General features: G+C 38.6%; 1 protein-coding gene across 1 annotated transcript in view; it reads right to left on the bottom strand.

The window, feature by feature from the left end:
• Positions 1 to 18,563, bottom strand: part of ME1 (malic enzyme 1) — a 183,742-nt gene that overhangs the window by 136,419 nt on the left and 28,760 nt on the right. The gene's annotated exons all lie outside the window — the stretch shown is intronic.

The following is an 18,563-nucleotide window of genomic DNA, read 5'->3' as shown; positions in this document are numbered from 1 at the left end:
ATTTTCAGTGTAAATGTTATGCTTTTAATATCTGGAACTGTTTCAAGATCTTGGTTATCTCAGATGTTCATGTGAATTTTTAAAAGAACTCTGTGGCACAATAAAGTCATTCCTATCATTTTATAGTCAAAGAGCCTGGTCCAGCACCTACTGAAGTCTGTCAGTAGAAACACAGCCATAGCGACTTCAACGCTAAAGTCGGATTCACGTTTATTTTGTTTTTCAAATTCACATTCAGTTACAGTAAGAAAAATCTGCACAGACTTACTGGATTTCCTTATTGGATCCAGAAAAGACATGTAAAAGTATTTAGTATGTAATGTGGATAGTCACAGAATGTTTAACACTCAAATCCAGCTTGTGTATTGGCAGAGACTGCCAAATAGCTGCTTTTTAATGAGGTCTGTCTAAAACATCTTCAGAAATTACCCAAACTGTTGTAAGAAAGAATATGCCTCTACAGCAGAAACGTGACCATGGGTTTAGCACACTATTATCAAGCACTCTGACTTGACTTTGCTGTGGTAACTACAGCCAGTCAGGACTGACGGACGAGATCAGACCTTTGATCATTTTAGGGGATAAAAAAGCATCAGACAAGTGTCTTCCATATATGACCTATGAAATCTATGTATTTCTTTCACACCATAGCCACCGGTTAGTCTGTGGAGCCACATGTTACAACTCTCCTTTAACATCACGCCTGCGCTGCTTCTACTCTAGAATCAGCACTGGCAGATCTGCAAATGCCTTTGAGGTCTCTCTTAGGTTAACACCAAAAATGTCCATATTCTTTATCACGTATATATTCTATATCATGTGGCTTAAACATATTCAAAAGTTCATACACTAGAGGTTAGATAGCATCTGTTACTCTACTAAAAGATACACGTGTATACACTTATATAAACAAGCCATTAGGCAGTTGCCTAATATTCTAAACCTATCGTACAACTACATACAAAGTACTTTGTCACATGCAGAAAAAAAAAATATTTGAGAAAACATCTCAGGAGATATGAAAGAGGAAAAAATGGCAACATAACGTTTCTGCATTTACTCTCCTGTGGAAAATACTACTAAGATACTTTCAGAACTACCTCTATAAATATACTTTTAAAATGTCTTTGTTCATGCTACCATTAGAATTAGCTGGGTCAACAAATGACATGAAAAAACAGGTAAAGGAAGAACACACATAAAAAAGACATCCTTCAGTGCACATGTACAGTATTCCTGCCTTTTCAAGACAGCAAATTCAGAGTCCTTTACACAATGCTATTACTGCCTTTCACACAACACCTAGTGAGTGATACGACATGATAAATTCATTCTGGTTAGTTTGATTACATGGACAGGCTTTTTTTTTTTTTTTTTTTTCCTCAGAAATACTTACCTTATGGGACTTATTCTTACAGAAAAAAAATATACTATAAAATCTTCCTGTCTCTTACTACTGTACACTTCTTACACCATTTTTTAATCAAAATAATTTTCAAGTGGTTATGTCATTGTTGCTTGAAAAAAGTAGAAGAAAAACTCCTAAGGCAACCCCAACACACTGGCTGCACTCAAATGCCATTGATCAAGTTGATACCCTTAAGTGAAATAGTGACCCAAAATAAAGGAAGAGAAAAATTTCATAACAAACAATTTACAGAACATCAAACATTTCCAGAACACATTCCTCACACACACACAGAGAAATGGAGGGAAACCAAGTTTAATAAATGTCACTGTTTTGTTATAGTTTCCCATGCATTCAAGATTTCAAAGGTTTCCAACAATATACATATACCCTGTTTTTTCTTGTCTCTACATGAACTTTCTGCAGCCAGATACGTCATGAGTGTCATCAGCTGCTATAACATTTTGAAAGACCATGGAAGAAGGGAGAGTCAATGCTCCTCACAAGTTTATTTAAAGTCAATCCCTCTTATCTCCAGTAGATTTTGTTGGGCTTAAAAAAACCACATAAAAGCTGTGCATGTGGCTCACATGCGCACACACTTCAGCATCAGTTCAAAATGGCTGGACTTTAGGGAGCTGCATAGTTTTAGTGGATCTCTCAGAGCCGGCAATAAAGAGGCAATCCAATTATTCTCTCCATCTCTCCTTTCCCCTGTTTCTATTAGTCAAATTTTCTGAAAGAAAAAGTTCAAAAAGTCTGTGTTTGCCTTCACTTTAGGAATAAGATATGGACTTTAATTAGTATGATACAGTCTCCCCTCTTACTGGAAAATATATTTTATTTTAAACCAGACACATGAAAAGTTGATATACCTTGCCAAGTGCCTTTTTTAAAAAGAACTTTGCCTTGGAATAGCATATTTTTTACATATTGCTACAGCTCCTACAGTAAGTGTTAATTTCTTTTGGGCATTACTACAAAAATACTGCACCCATCTACTCCTCCTGTGCTAATATATATGGCTTTAAAATTCTTTACTTGCATACTCTTCTTTGGCACAGATATTATGAATTTTTCAAATTGCTAAGATGGAATGTTAGTTCCTTTTTTCCCCTCAGATACCATGTATGCCCAAAAGAAAAGAATTATCATTAAAACATATCGTCTGATGATTTCATAAAGGAAGGCCATTTTATGCAATAAATGTATGCTATTTCATCTGCTTATAATAGGAAGAGCCTGACTACATAAGTTTTGTGGTTTATGCCTAAATTTCTTGCACTAGCTTCTCAGATTTTCTTTTCTACATCAGAATTCTTATTTTTTCCTGTTTGAAGTGTTGTTTCCCAGCCATCCAGCAGAGAGGGCTCTAGGTCCAGCTTGGTTTACACACTCCTTTCTCTTCCTGAGAGCTGCATTTGTGCACACCTAGATGGGACAGACTTCCATCATCTAAAGTGCACCCCAACTATAATAAAAGATGTGGACATTTATCTAGCTATCAGATGAGCTTTTTGCCGTGGCTTTCGACTGAATTCGAAGCCGTGCTTGAGAAGACAGGGACCACATTCAAAATATTTTGAGCCATCTCAGTCTCTGTTCACAGCCAGTAAAGAGACAAGTTTTATCTCTTAATCCAGATTAGATTGCATTGGCATACTTTTTGTTTAGATAGCATATCTGAACCTCATCTAATTGCTACGTTTATATAAACTTCTCAAGAAAAAGAGAGTGCACCAAAGTAATGTGTCCATGCTGTCTATGTGCTAATGAGATTCAGCTTCACTAAAGGGTAGCCAGAACCATCTCGAAACCATATTCGTTGCAGGGATCCTCCTCGAATTTCTTTCAAGACCTAGCCCTCTTTTGCCCTAATAGGTAAAAATTTTCCTTTTTAGAAACCCCTACTCATTTAGAAAAAGCTTATTTCCTTTTGTCAGCCTCACTGCAGGTACACAACAAAGCTATTAGCTTGATAGCATGCAGAAGGATGCTGGCTTAGAAGAGGAAACGATGTCCATATCCAGGGTTCTCAGCCTCACTGACTCTTTCCTCAGCCTCTAGTAGGAGAAGATCAAGGGCTGTAAGGCTTCAGGTCATCCCTGGGACTCGGGAGACAACCAGCAACACCAACATCCAAACTCAAGTCCCACACGTATATTTGGAGGGGCAAGGAAGAAATGAAGAGGAAGATAAAAAGGCATAGCAAGGAAGTATATCTGGAAGCACTATCTATTCTACAAGAAAGAAACCTCTGGATTGATGATCTAACTACTAGAGACAAATCACAGTATTTGGGGGACAACAGACAAGTACATTCATAATTGTCTAAGTGCCGATTAAAAAGTTAAAAAAACCTATCAATTAAAAAACTCACTTTGTATATCTAAATCATGAAAGTGCAGTGAACCAATTTCAACGATATCTTTAAAGAACCACCCTAATCTGAGGGACTCAGATATGCACAACATCTGCAGCCGTGGCTGGAAGCAGGATAGCTGGCTCTGCGCCACCTCTCGCAGCCTCCCTCCGCAGCAGTTGGGAACCCTGAGCAGAGTAGAAGGGGCCAGGTAGTGCTCTGCCAGGCAAAGCTCTGAGAAAATCCCATGGCTGCCTGAAATACAAGTCTGCTCGATATCTGAATCAATTCTTTGAAAAAATGGACTTACAGAACGCTGCAGGTCCATATTCTTAAAAAACAGGGGGGGGAAATGCAAATGAGATTAATACATTTGACTGAAAGACCAAAAACATTATCCAGTTACTAGAGAAGAGTTTACTCCCCAAGATATCCCAGATGAGAAATCACTGGCATCGCTATTAGTTGACAGTCACTCACCATCCCATACTGCTCACACAACTTGATGCAAAGATTGTCTCCAGGAGAAATTCAACTGCAGAACCAGACACAGTCCTTAGGAAAACATGATTTTTGGTTGTTTGCAAGCAAATCTTTTGCTGGTCAAGCTTTTGCCTTCAGTAATTTTGGCTTCTCATACTACTCTAGTACTATTAAGGAGTAATACAAGTCAAAATTAATAAAACAACTTTCTTTCACTTTATTTTAAGGAAAACTTCTTAGGCTGAGGAAGCAGCAAAACATACACATAGTCCTGCTACGTATGAGCTACATGAAAACACTTTCAGGCACTTAAAATACCGTAAGCCCCTTTAATATCATAATATTAAAACAAACAAACAAAACACAACACCAACAAAACATAACCCAGCAAAATTTTACACATTCAAAGAAATTTTTATAAAATCTCCACAAAAATATGGCACACCGATTTGTAAGTGGTTTATGGTACATTTAAGAGTTTAGTCATCTGCATATCCCTTTGAGTCATTTTATATAATGTGTTTTTTAAAAATGGCCTTACAAACAAGCAAAAAATAAACTTTTACAAGCATTTCCCCTCCATTTTGCATTTTTCTTATCCGAACATGACTTCAGAGAAACCAGATAAATATTTCAAATACTCCACATAAAACACTCGTTTCAAGGCACAATAGCCCAGAAAATAGTTAGAATAACTAATCTGAGCACACACTGCGTAATAAACTCATTGTGTTAAAAACAAATGTGGTTTATGGCAAGGCATTGGGATTGGATCACTATGAAGAGCTAAAGATGTTACTGCTAGTTTCTCTCCCTGTTCTTGCCACGACTGTCAAAAAATATTACAAGCATGAGCAACTAATGTAACTATCTGGATCAATAAATCTTCCGCAAACAGCGCTTTAGGCCAGACTGGTCACACAAAGTACCCCTGTAGGTAAGGAGAGGGAGGAATCTTTTTGACGCTGCTAATTTGCACAGAGTTTTCTGTCATCCAGGGTCTTCTTTCAGACCTGATGAAAAAATGGCCCTGCAAAATGTCAATTTACAGTTACTTAGAGATCTATGATTCTTCTCAGGAACTATTTGTTTTAAAAAAAGATATGCAAAAGAAGGCCTTGAAGAGCAGAATCCAATTTTGAGTAAAGAAAAAAAAAATCAGGATTATTAAAATTTTAGAGAACAAAAATAATCCTTTTAAATGGTACTGATGAAGGCAAGGGACAAAGATGACAAATACAATTACAAGCTGGTAATAGGAAAGGATACTATCACCAGCAGAAAGTTACAATAGTTGGAAGATGTGTAGCATTGAGCTAACAGACGAAAACTGAACATGAAAATACAAACTTTCTGCTGCAACCCTCTGGCAACTCACAAAGCAAAAAGGTCAATGAATTTTCAGAAACAAAGATGACATGTAACCATTTGTAATGCAAATATTATCTAAGGTATGTTTAGACTGGAAGTAGAAAAGTCACTGGTGAGACAGAACTGCCATCTTTCAGAAAAGTGCAGCTATTTTCCCCCAAAACTACACTCAGATCCCTAGTTGGGCGTTTAATGGGACACACTGGTTAGCTCTGGATTATGCATTTTGGATTAAGTTTTAAAAATCTGTATACAAACCAGTGATTAATGACCCATTAACTTCTTTCTTTGGCAGAGGAACTGTGGTTTTGTTGCTTTTATACAGAACCTAGCATACTGGCACCCTGGCTTCTAGCAGAGATCCCCTAAAATAGCAGTGAATCCTGCTGCTAAGTGCCTGCACTGGAGTTTGAAAAGCCAGCCACATGCAGGCAACTAACCCTGGCTGGGACAAGGAAGGAGAAAGCCAGAAAAGGAGGACTGGTGAAGCGTGAACAGCAGAAGCCAGTTTAGATAAAGCACTTTTTGATGAGCCCTGTGCACAGGCATGCATCAGGACTTGTGAGACCGCGTGATATGCTGAAGGTAAATTAAAAAAAAAATACACTCCAGCTACTCAGCACAGCGCTGACCATCCAAAAAAAGGAGGAACTGTCCTAATGTCACCTATAAAATGCCAAAGGGCACAGGTTTTGTTTTGTGCACATTTTTTAAACACAGCCTTTTAACAAGTATTTAGGTTGAAGAACTATATTCTGACATTTGACATTTATAATTTCAAAGTGTTTTTCTAGAGTCATGATAGATCTGCTGCAGCGTGCTGCACACACAGTATTTTACGGTTTTTAAGAGAGCCAAGAGACCTGAAGTACATTCACAGCCCAATTCTAAGTCCACAGGGTTTTCAAAAGCAAACTTAAAAAGTCAAGTCAACACGGGAAACTGAAACAAAAGTCAAAACCAGCTTCCAACAAATAAAGCACGAATAAATACAGTAGCTAATAAACACACCCAGGGACTTATGACTCAAAACAAATGCAGATGGCCAGAAGGAGATCAGACTTCTCTTGGCAAATTCATCCTGGGAACGTGTGGGCAGCTTGGCAGCCTTGCAGTGAGCTGATACGGTGATTGCATACAAGCGTGATTCAGACCAGCACATTAGAAATGACACATCACAGCGTTCTTATTTCAGCAATCTTCCTTTAACCTACTGTAAACAATTATCTGAAAGCAAGCAAGCAAACCTATTTTAAGAAACGTTTTGTATATGTTTGATTTATTTTACATACAGACAGTAAAATCTTTTTGCATTGCATAATCTCTCCTCACCTTAAGTTTGTGATGGCTGTATTACACAAACAGCAGACAATAACAAGCTGAGCAGTAAAACAAGTCACCAAGATAATAATACATAAAAATATATTGCATGCTGTGGTATAACGTAGGATGGGATTGAGTCTAGTTAGACACTATATTTAGGTACAATGCAATCTAGGTACTTACCCTCCCACTAAAATTACAGGATGCATAATACTGATTAAAAAAAAGGATCCAGCTCACCCTAGAATAGATATCTTGCAGTCACTAATCCAAACTGCTCGCTAGTCTCCAATGGCCATATTGACTATAGCCCAGATTTGCACACATAAGCACCTACTGTCACCTGGGAGGCTCGAAGGTATTGGAGAAATCAACACAGCATAGCTCATTATGGCAATGATATCAACTATAAATCAATTGCATAGGGGACACAACAACAGATGAAAGCCAGGCACAATACTCTTCTGTACCTCAACAGGCACTAGCTGCCTATATGTGGGCTGCTACCTCAAGCCCCATCATCCTTTTGACTCCTCAATCCACAAGTTCCATTAAAAACCATCTTACTCCAAATCCTTCATATTATTACAGGGAATTTTCAAACTCAAAGCAACCAAAAAATTGCTAGGGCTGGATTTGTATGCTTTCAATCAGCACTGCTTGCCTTAAAAGCAGATTTAATGTAATTTTAAAGTGATAAAATCTTTTACAAAGTGTAACACATAAGGGGACAGTAACCCCCAGCACCCCACCTCCCAAACTCACAGACCCGTACAGCATTCTTACAACACCTGCAACTGAAATAATTAAGATGTTCTGGGACAGTTGTGTTAGAGTGAGATCTGCAGAGGTGCCTATCCTATCTATCACTTTTCATGTGAGAATAACCGTCCTTCAGTTTAGCAGGCATGAGCTGGTGTAAATGTGCTCCATAGGTCCCCATGTCTGTGGGTGGAGAAATAGTTTCCAAAACACAGGAGGAAACACTGCACCCACCAAGAGGCAGCGTGTGAAGTCTCCCAAGATCTGCAAAGCTCCAGAGACTGGTCACGCTGCTGACTCCATGAGAACCGAGAAACTCATCACACCCAGAGTCACAGGCTCTGCACAAGGCCCCCAGCACACGCTCCCCTCAGGCTGCACAACTCAAGACTACATCCAGAAAGGTGGTGGCTGCTGCGTGCAGACAAGCACTGCGGAGAAGTACCTAATGAAACAAGGGGCCCTGAGGGACTTTCTGAACACCCAGCTCGAAGGTGCATCAGTACAAGCCTCTGCTTCTCACCAAAGACAGGGGCTGCCTTCCCCACTGCTGCTCCCACCTGGGAGCTACAACGCACATGTAGCAAACTGTGAGCCGGCTCAGTAGGCCAATACTGCTATTAATAGTAACAGCTTGATTCTTAGTAATAGCTAAATTAATAAGAGACTTACTAACAGATGTTGGGTGTGATCGCCGCCTCCTCTGACTCAAGCCCCTAGCACCAACACCACCAGTGCAGAGAGACCTGCCTCAGCCCTCTTGGTTGCTGCTGGCAGACAAGGCCAAACACCAGCATGAAACACAGCCTAAGCTGTAGAGCCAAAGAAGCTGAACAAATATTCAGGGGTTTGTTGGTCTGTTTTTCATTTTTGTTTGGTTTGGGTTTTTTGGGGGGTTTTTTGTTTGTTTGTTTGTTTGTTGTTTTGTTTTTTGTTTGTTTGGTGGTTGTTGGGGTTTTCTTTTTCGTCCCTGGCTATTTCTGAGCCATTTTTATTAGTTTAAAACTCCCTTGGGATGTACTGACCCTCAAAAATGCCTACATAGGAAAGCTCTGGTTATGGGAACCATTCTGGAAAGAGACAACAGCAGTTTGCAACATCACTTTCAGACTTGTTGCACACGTTCTTATGAGAGATGTCAATTTTCAACACGGTTCACCTATACTATAGATTAAAAGCACTGGTTATAGGCCACTTTAGAGCTCTAATCCCCTGGATGAATCACGGTAACAAAATTAATATTGTTAATTACTGCCTTTGCCAATATTGTCTGTCTTCTATGTGCAGCATGTATCAATGTGCAGTTGTATGTTTTGATATATAATTTATAACCACAGGAATTACAGATTTAATGCACGATAGTGGTTTTTTAAAAATAAAGATGTCACTTAGTTTTACTAGACCATATCTGAAATTCTACTTAAGAAATTAATTCACTTGTACAGTAAATGCTATGAGTCAGGACTGGTTTAACTCCAATCAAGCATGCCTATGATGCTCTCAGTGGAATAACTAACATGGACTCTATTTATGAAGGGAATTTAGATGGGCATAATAGCAGCTGACATGTGAAATATGTTGCTAACCAGAATGATTCCAAATGAGATGCCAAATAAAAGCTCTTTAACAGTACTAATTTTGCAAATAAGGTACAATCTCCAAGTATGCAGTCGCCAATATGCAATATTTACAATTGCAAAATCAGATCTTATTTGAGTGTAAGTCAAGCTTTCATGTAGGTAGAAGAGGAATTTCAGTGACTGCTAAAATTTCATGTCTAAAATAGCTAATTATCCAAATGCAGGTTAGTAAGCCCTGAAATCCTATGGGGATTTGATAAACCTGATATGCTTAACAGATTTTATTGTTGCCTCTCAGAGGCTAAACAGATTACCAACTAACTGTATTCTGTGCTTCTGATAGGATTTAGCAACAAGTTTCTCTTCACCAGCATGAGAAATAATTTTTATATTTAAAAATTAATTATTTTAAATATGGTAACACAGTCACTTAGAGAAAGGCAGGGGCCAATCTCAATACTACAGTCTTTCCCTCCTATTACTACAATGAGATAAATTAAATCTGAAGAAACAGCCTAACAAATGCAACATAAAAGGAAGAGGGCAGAAAGAAATGGTAGAAGGCACATTTCTGCAGAACTACTGCAAAGAAGGTGCAGACTTGAGGTTTGTTTGGTGGGCAATTGGAATAGCGCTTTCCACACCCACAGCAGTACCAGCATCATCAGCTTGGGCAGATTCCCGCAGTTGCATCAAGGTGGTGACAGGGAGACTGGCCAGCCTGGTGAACTGCAAAGATTTGACCTGAGAGCTGAGAGCACTGAAATGGGCTGGTACTAGTGACACAGCTTGTCAGACTACTCATGGGTGGTGTACTGCTTCAATGTGTCTAAAACTTATGTGTCTGCTCGAAATTAGCCCTCTGGGCACCCTCCACAGACTATGGAGAAAGACTGATTGGGCCTCTTGGAGGTACCCTTTCTCTCTTTTGGACTATAAAATAATGTAAACAACTATTTCAGACTAAAGGCATGAGACAGATATTTTCCATTGTCATAGGTAACTCCCCAGTGTCTAAGCAGATAGGCTAGGCAAGCAGAACTCCTCTTCTTCCAGTTCCACAAATGGGACGGGGATGAACTGGGAAGTGCAGAGGTGGTGTAGAAGGCAGCTGAATCAGGCAGGACAACACAAATGGTAAGAAGCATAAACGATAACAAATTAAGAACTAACACAGCCCTTTTGTGCGATATTTCCCATTTTCACTCTTTTTACCTGCTTCCTAATGAGCTGAATTGAAAAGACAGCAACTGATCTTTCTCTTCTCAGACAGAAAATGCGAGATGATTACACATTTTACTCTTCAATACAAGCGCATCACGTATTAAGTTGTTTAACTGCTCAAGAGTTTAGACTGTTTTAAGATTACATTACAAACCAGTAAGCAAAGAAATACCAGACTTCGTAATGGGTCATTTAATCTAAGCAGCCCTCTTCTTCTTCCTTCTTCTTCCACAAGTGGTTTGTTTTAGGAGGTAGTTCCATCCCAACATTATCAGAAAACATAATTCTGGCCGTAGTAAGATGTAACTATTGACATTTCCATTTTGTGGTGGAAGTCATTTTGAGTTTTCTGTCTAAATTTAGGGGTCTACACAGATATACTTGCACTTCAATTACATTTACTGCTCCGTTGACTGTACTGATCAGAGAAGTCTATAAAAACAAAGACAGAAATCCTACACAATGAGAGAAAACAAAAAAACCCCACTGAAGTACTTAAAACTTTATCAGTGACCAAGATTTCACATCTTCTGGCTGAATACATACTATTATAGATGTATTATCTGAGATGTAGTCTCAGATTATTTTGGTTAGAGAGAGATGAGTCAACTATTTGACATGGCTTCTTCCAAAGGGAAAGGTCACAGTCAAGTAACCTCAACTTCCTTCCTATTTAGACTGAGCTCCTTTTTTTAGCTTGAAAAAGCAGGGATTTTAGAGCTTTTCTTTAATCTTTTCAAGAAAATAGAAGACAGAATGGAAGACAACAGAAGGTAACAGAAGACCTGCATGTTCTGGTAATGTCCTCACTGGCATTTTGTATACAAAAAACCCTACTTCTTTCTATCCAGTGTTCTTCAGCCTCCAGGGGCTATGACTGCTTTTGTTGCCATCACCTCAAAATGGAGCTTTTGCAGACAGTCCCCTAAATTTCTGTGTTCTCTTCAGCTTTCAGGGATCCCTTGAGCTTTTTTCATGAACCTTAAGGTTCATGTTTAGCTGTAACAAAAAGCACTAGTCAAGCAGGTACAATGCATCATACAATCCAGATGACTCAACTATCCTGCCATGGTTATAGACATAAATTTTCAGGTGTTACAAGAACAAGCCAACAGTTCTAACCATTTCAGTCCATGTAACTGCTGCTACTAATATTAAGGGTAAGGTTCAGCTCTGGATTCAGACACCTAAATTGAGGTGCCTACAGAAGAATCCAAGGTACCTAATCTCCCTTCCATTAGAGTCAAAGGAAATTGAGGCAATAAAAATCAGTTGAGCCTAACTACGCTGATTTAGCTCACTTTCAACATAGGCATCTAGGGGTTAGTGCCTTAAAACATTTGAGATACCACAAGGGTATCCTGTCTGGCTTCCAGCCACCGCTCCAGAAACACAGGTCCTGTGTCATGTGTGCCAGCTCCATGAAGATTTCTCAGACACTTTACAGCATCTACAGTGGCTGTACGATCTGCAGTGTGACTAAGTATCTAAGTTCCTATTCATATACCAAAGTTTAAATGTCTTGATCTTTAAACTGAATCCCAGCCTACATTATTTCTAGTCAACAACAAATCCAAGACTCAGCTAAGAACCTAATATATCCAACTCCAAATTCCTACGTATAGCTAAGTAAAGTTGTCAGCTTTTCTTTAAACTGATTTATTCTTGCAATAAAAATGCTGTGTAGCGCCAATGCACATTTTACTTTTATTATCCAAATATATATTTTGGAACCAAGATTTCTATAAAAGTCTCATCAAACTAGTACCCAGCCTCTTAAGGTAAAATCTGTTTTCTGTATAACCCAGATGACTTATTTTACTAATATCAGTATTGCATTGGACTGAACTGGGTGCAACACTGATGTTTTCTTGCTGGAACTTCCCTCGTGTGAAAAGTGTCTCCTGGACATATCCAGGCTACGCAACTCATTAGCAGAAATGGCTGGCTCCAGTGACATGCGTGTGGATAGCTAACATCAAACCCAAAAACTAAAAAAAATGTACAATTCATTTCTGATGTAAGCATCAGCACAACATAGGTTACCCTAAAAATGCAAAAAAAATCGTAAGCAAGCTGTGCAGCCTTGCAGACTAGGAACAAGAGGGAATAGCTCTTAAGTAACCAAAGTACCCTAATCTCTAAAAGAACCATCTAGAGAGAAGAGAGAGATGTACTTCCCTTACTGACAATGTGTATTTGTCAGTATTGCGAAATGGACAGGGCTATCAAGAACATTTGTTTCTACTCCAAAAAAAAAAAACCCAAAGATGCATATGCAGTGTTGCAGACAGTTCCTTGAAACTGTAATCACTAATCTTTTGCTTCCCCACTCAGTATCGCCAGACTTTATTGACGCTGCCACTCTGAAAAGCAACTTTTTCCTCCTTCTTTCTCAGGACCCCTGAGCTGAAAAGAGCTTTGTATTGTCACTGTGAAGAAAGAAACAAAATTTGCTGTAATCAAGACATGCAGAAATGAGAGACAAGCATACGACACACTGAATAATCTTGGAAAGAATATAAGAGATTAATTCTACAGTATGCAATTGTAGTAGTGAACCACTGTACTAACACACTTGTCCAAGCAACCAGCCAGGCCTTGCAACCTACACAAACTCTGGGTTTACAACCTAACCAGCTATATTTTGGACGAGTGTTATGCAGCCATTAATTTCTCTTTTCTTAAAGGTAGTATCACATAACCAATAACTGCAAACAAGAAATTGCACTGCTTTCATAATTAGCAAGTAGAAAGGGTAGACATCTTAATTGGCTTAATATAGAATTAATAAAAAATATGGTGAAAGATTATATTACTAGGTCATTATAATTTACTATTTGATAAACTATGCTAGACAGACTTTTATTACCTAAATTGTCATTTAATTTCCATGGCCTCAACTCTTATTTTCCAGACTACGTCAGATGGCTATTCAAGAATGTAGGAAAGAAATCTATACGGATATTAATTGTGAATGTTTTTATCATGTTTAATGCAAAAAAAAAAAAAAAAAAAAGGGAACCTAAACTTTGCTATAAACCTGTGCCAAATACTGAATCCTTGAGAGCTTTATGAAATTTTGGGGGCTATTCTACCACTCTTTTTACTTTACTAAGTGGAATATAATGTAAGTATAAAAGCAGATGGCTATTGCAGTAAAGAACTCAAATATTAAGAAAAAAAAAAATTATTTGCATAATGGACCCATCCCTAACACCTCTGAAAAGATGGATCACCAAGGGCCTCACAGGATTCTGACCATGCATAAATCAAAGCATTCACAGATGAAATAACCCTGTTTCAAACCAAGAAATTCTTCTTTCTAATGAAAGAACGTACACATAATCTACAGTTTTCCTTACATACATTGTCTGTCAGATTTGCTAAGTATGTAGCAACGAAGGACCTGTTTCATGACAGGGTCTGTTTCTCCATTTTGAATTCTTAAACAATCAGAGTAGCCTTCAGCAGCCACTCTCATTACTAGAACCACAGGCAAAAATTATCACAGTATCTGAAGTAGCAGCTAAGGGATAAAAGAGGGCGCATAACTTTGTCAGTTAATATTTATATTTCTTCCTGAAAATTATAAGCTTATCCTAACTTTGCTACAGAGACTAAATACTGATTTTGTTTCATTCTATCCCTTTAGTTAATATGTGAGGAAAAATGTCAAGGACCAGATTGACTAAGAAGGCAAACTCTTAAAACATAAATTCAACAAGAAAAATAAGATACAGTGAGCCCAGAACCTTAGTGTAATTTCTGATTTTGTTACCTAAAACTCTCATTTAACCAGTTACAGAGAGAAAGCAAAGTTGGTCAACAGCCTTCCGGAGTATGGAAAAAGTTAGTTGATCAAAGGAAGATTTCTACTGATGACAGAATATTTCCATTTAAAACTGCTATACCAAATGAATTCACACAGCTCTGCTTTTGCCAAAATACAACCTGTATATCAATTGTATCTGCTACGAATCTGCATAGAAAAGATCAGACTTAATAAATCATGGAAAAACCGTGATAAAACAGAGTATATCACTTTTCTTTTTATTTGACTGCTTTCCAAAAGAGCTAGACTCATCAAAGCAAATACTAGATTAAAGAGAAGCGAACGTTATGGAAATAAAATCTGAATGGTAGTTAAGGAAACCAGCCAATATAAACCCATCTGAATTTGCTATCAGGCACACAACAGTTCTACCTGAAAGAAAATTCATGAAGGTGAAAAAATGCCAAGAAACCCCTCCCAGTAGACCCGATTCTTTTCAAATTGCCACCATTTTTGAAGCAAACCAAGGATCTATCAATCTGTGCCACTCACAGAAACTCAAGTCTGAAACAACATGCAAACAAAAAAAAAAAAAACCAAAACAACCCACTATATTAAGAGAACTATTTCCTATGCTGACATTGAAAAGCATATCCTGGCATTAAACATCAAACAAAAGCATATTTGATTGAACCTGAAGGAAGTGTTGTCCCTCCATTCCGAACTTTCACATTTCCTAGTATCTAATTATGCAGCCCCATTAGAAGCTTTTTCTAGGTACGTAACTGCCACTTTTACTAAAGGAAACTATCATGCCAGATCCATCATTTGTACAAAATGAGAACAAATATCTTGTTTAAACCTGAATAATCTGGAGCAGGCATTAACCACTGCACTTGATGTAAGCTTGTTCTGGGCATGCTGAGCTAGCAGACCTATAAACATAGCATCCACACAAGATAATATGGAGCAACTGGTAATACAGAGGAGGACATAGCCTTGAGATAAACAGGCAAAATGGAACATTTTCAGGCTAATAGTTAAGGCATTTCCAAAAAAAAAAAAAATACAATGAAGGCAAAATGTAAGACTGACAGATCTAAGGAAATACTCCTAACAGGGTTTTCAGTCTTACATGGGGTCCTTAAGCTTAAGATATCCTTAAGATTAAGATATCTATTTGCAACATATTTTAGGCAACAGTGAGAGATCTAGTCAGGCTAAGAAAGATGAAAAATCATCAATTTTCATCAGTTTCATAACCAGTTAACTACAAAAAAAGTCTGTCCATTTTTCAACATTTCAACAATCTACAGTAATGTGAACCAGACCAGTAACACCAAAATGAAGTCCCTTTCAAGCAAAACTGAACAAAAAATCCAGTCACAAAACCAACATAGAAAGATACCTGTGTTCTATTTATTAACCTCCACATTACAAATTAGCACTCTAAACTTATTTTATTAATTCCTAAAGTTCAAGTGGCATATTCTCATTACTCATTACAGAAGACAGAAACATGCAAAAAGGCCCACAAATAACGAGGGCTATATAAAAAAAGCAATCCTCTCCACCAAAGTCTTAGCTGAAACACATGATACAGTGGATCCACATGACTTGAGCAAGCATCACTTCTAGCCTTAACCACCCTGAACACCCAAGAGAAAGCTTCCTTTGGGGCATGTTACCTTTCTGGACATTGTTATGCAGAACTATTTGGGGTTTGGTGGTTTGACATGAAAACTGTAGCCCCTTCTTTGCCATTCTTATTAAATGAAGTTTAATGCTCGCAAGGTACCCGATGGTTGGAAGACCAGGTGATGGAGAACAGGAAAGCATAGTACAGAAGTACACTGTCTTTCTAGTCTGCCTAGTGCACGCAACGTAGCTGAAGCCGTTACTAGGGATTTCATCGTATTAGTTTTACTATTTCTACACAAATTTGAGAGTGTATCTTATTTCCAGTCAGGCACTAGATAATCTTCAAATGTATTTTTCTCACATTATTATGGGAACTGCTATATGAGTATGTTAAGTTTCTGCACTGTCTTCAAGGGCAAGAAATAGGGAGATAAGAAGAGAAACAGAAACAAAAAAACCAGCACAGGCACATTTTGACATCAAGGCAAAATTTTCCTTTTCCATGTGTCAAGCTTTTTCGCTAAAAGATGAAAGAATCACAATAAAAAGACTCAAAAAATTAAACGAGATACACATACTGATTTTCTCAACTCAAACAGCAAAACACTTCAAAGAGCACAGAAACCTGCTCTTTTGCTTCAGTCATCCCAACTGCCTTTTTGAGGTTTTAGACGGCTGATGGTAGAAACTTTAAATGAACAAGTGGACCACATTCACAGTGGTTGTCTGTACCTTGACTACCTATACAGTAGTAATACTGCCAGACACTATTCAGACCATTTCACATGAAGGTATAGGAGCCTTCAGCTGTTGACAGTCACTCCTGATGACTGGGCACCCGGACCTTGATGGCAACCTAAATATCTTTTGTTATTTCACCGTTGCTCCCGACTGTTCTGCCGAACATACCACTGCTTGCTGCATGAAGCGGGACCGGCAATCTTCCAAACCAGCATGGCTGGTTGCGAGAGGGACTAGTCTGGATCTCCATCTCCAAAAGAGCTGGTCTCAAAGGTAGTTTGTGGTGTTGTACAGAAGCGCCAGTTTTAAATCTCTCAGCATAGCAAAGCAATCCTTGAAAGGAACAGATTTCTTTCATCAGTACTGGCACTCAAAATAAGACCATATGTCTAAGCTATAATATGCAAAGTTTTCCAATGACAGCTTATTTTTCTAGTAGGAAATGTGATTTAGATAGATTAAACTTTAGGATCCATTTACAAGATTCATGAGAAAAACTGGTTTCTTTATAGTAAAAAAACCCACTTCTCACTGCTCACAGGAAGCAAGTTTTAATAGCACAAAGTCACTAGCCTTCCTGGGACACAGACCCAATTTAGTTATATCTATCTGCCTCTCACAGAAGCCAAAAGAATCATAGAATCACAGAATATATTAAGTTGGAAGAAATCCATAGGGATCATCAAGTCCAACTCCCTGGCTTCTCGCAGGACTGTCTAAAACTAAGCAGTATCTGACTTCTCTAGAAAAAAAGGTAAAAACAGGAAAGGCACATTAAGGAGTTGCTGGGAGCTGCTGAAAGAGCACAACAGAAAGCAGAGAAAGAGTGCAGAGCTGAAATCATGTGACTGAAAGCAATGGAAATGGAAAAGTTAAGCAGAAGGCCCAAGCAGACAGAGAATGAAAAGCCAGCTAAGCAACTGAAACAGTAGTAACATTTATTTTCTACGGATAACTGAAAGAGAACTCAAAGGTAGGAGTCATGGACAACATAGAGCAAGTCCAACCTGTGCATGGAAACACTAAGATCAGGGAACAGGCACGACTGCAAATGAGAAGGCTGAAGAAATCAAGCTCAGAAGAAAAGAGTGAAAGAAGAGGTGCTGCAAGTAATTGAACCGACAGCAGTTTGGCCTGCTGCAACCTGCTTCACACACAACACACACACACTCAGAGCACCTTACTATGCTGTTTGCTCCAAACTATGCCTGGATGGAAAGCTTAAATCACACTGCAAAATATAATGTTTCCTTTCCCAAGCAAGGGTGGGCAGCCTCAGCAGCAGAGGGGATGGGGACTGTACTGGAGAGTGAGGGAGGGCTCTCCAGCAGTGCTGAGAATCTATAACCTGGTGAATGATCACTTACAGCGATTACAGCTAGTTACAGACATTCGCTAGTACTGGAATTAATGGCCTTGGCCAAGCTATTTGTTCCCACCTACTAATCATGATCTAAGCTCAGCAGTATCACCATCTCCAAGCTTTTGTCACATATCTTGACAGAACAAGTATTCATGTTAACTTTTATTTTACACCTGTGAGCACCCTTCCAGGCTGATTCTCCATCACAAGGAACTGAAACAACAATTTAAGGACCTCCCTTCCACTGGGCAGCACCAAGCATGTCTACTGACTCCACGGCCAAGAGCAGAATCCCTGATTTATCAGTTTGGGAAAAGCAACTGCTTTCTGAAAAGGCACCACAGAAACAATTTTCATGTGTTACACTATCCCACTGAAAGTTCACAAGGACGAACCCTGAATCCCAGTTGGCTTTCAGAGGGAATTACAAATCACACACTTAGAGAGGAATACAAGGGTCCCTCAAAGAAAGCAGGTATCCAAAACATGTCATCCACTGGGAAACATCTCCCAACTTGGCAAGTTTTAAA

This window comes from Phalacrocorax carbo, chromosome 3 (genome assembly GCF_963921805.1).
Source record: "Phalacrocorax carbo chromosome 3, bPhaCar2.1, whole genome shotgun sequence".
Lineage (NCBI taxonomy): Eukaryota > Metazoa > Chordata > Aves > Suliformes > Phalacrocoracidae > Phalacrocorax > Phalacrocorax carbo.
Note: the sequence above shows the minus strand (reverse complement) of the source record. Positions and strands in the feature narration are given on the sequence as shown.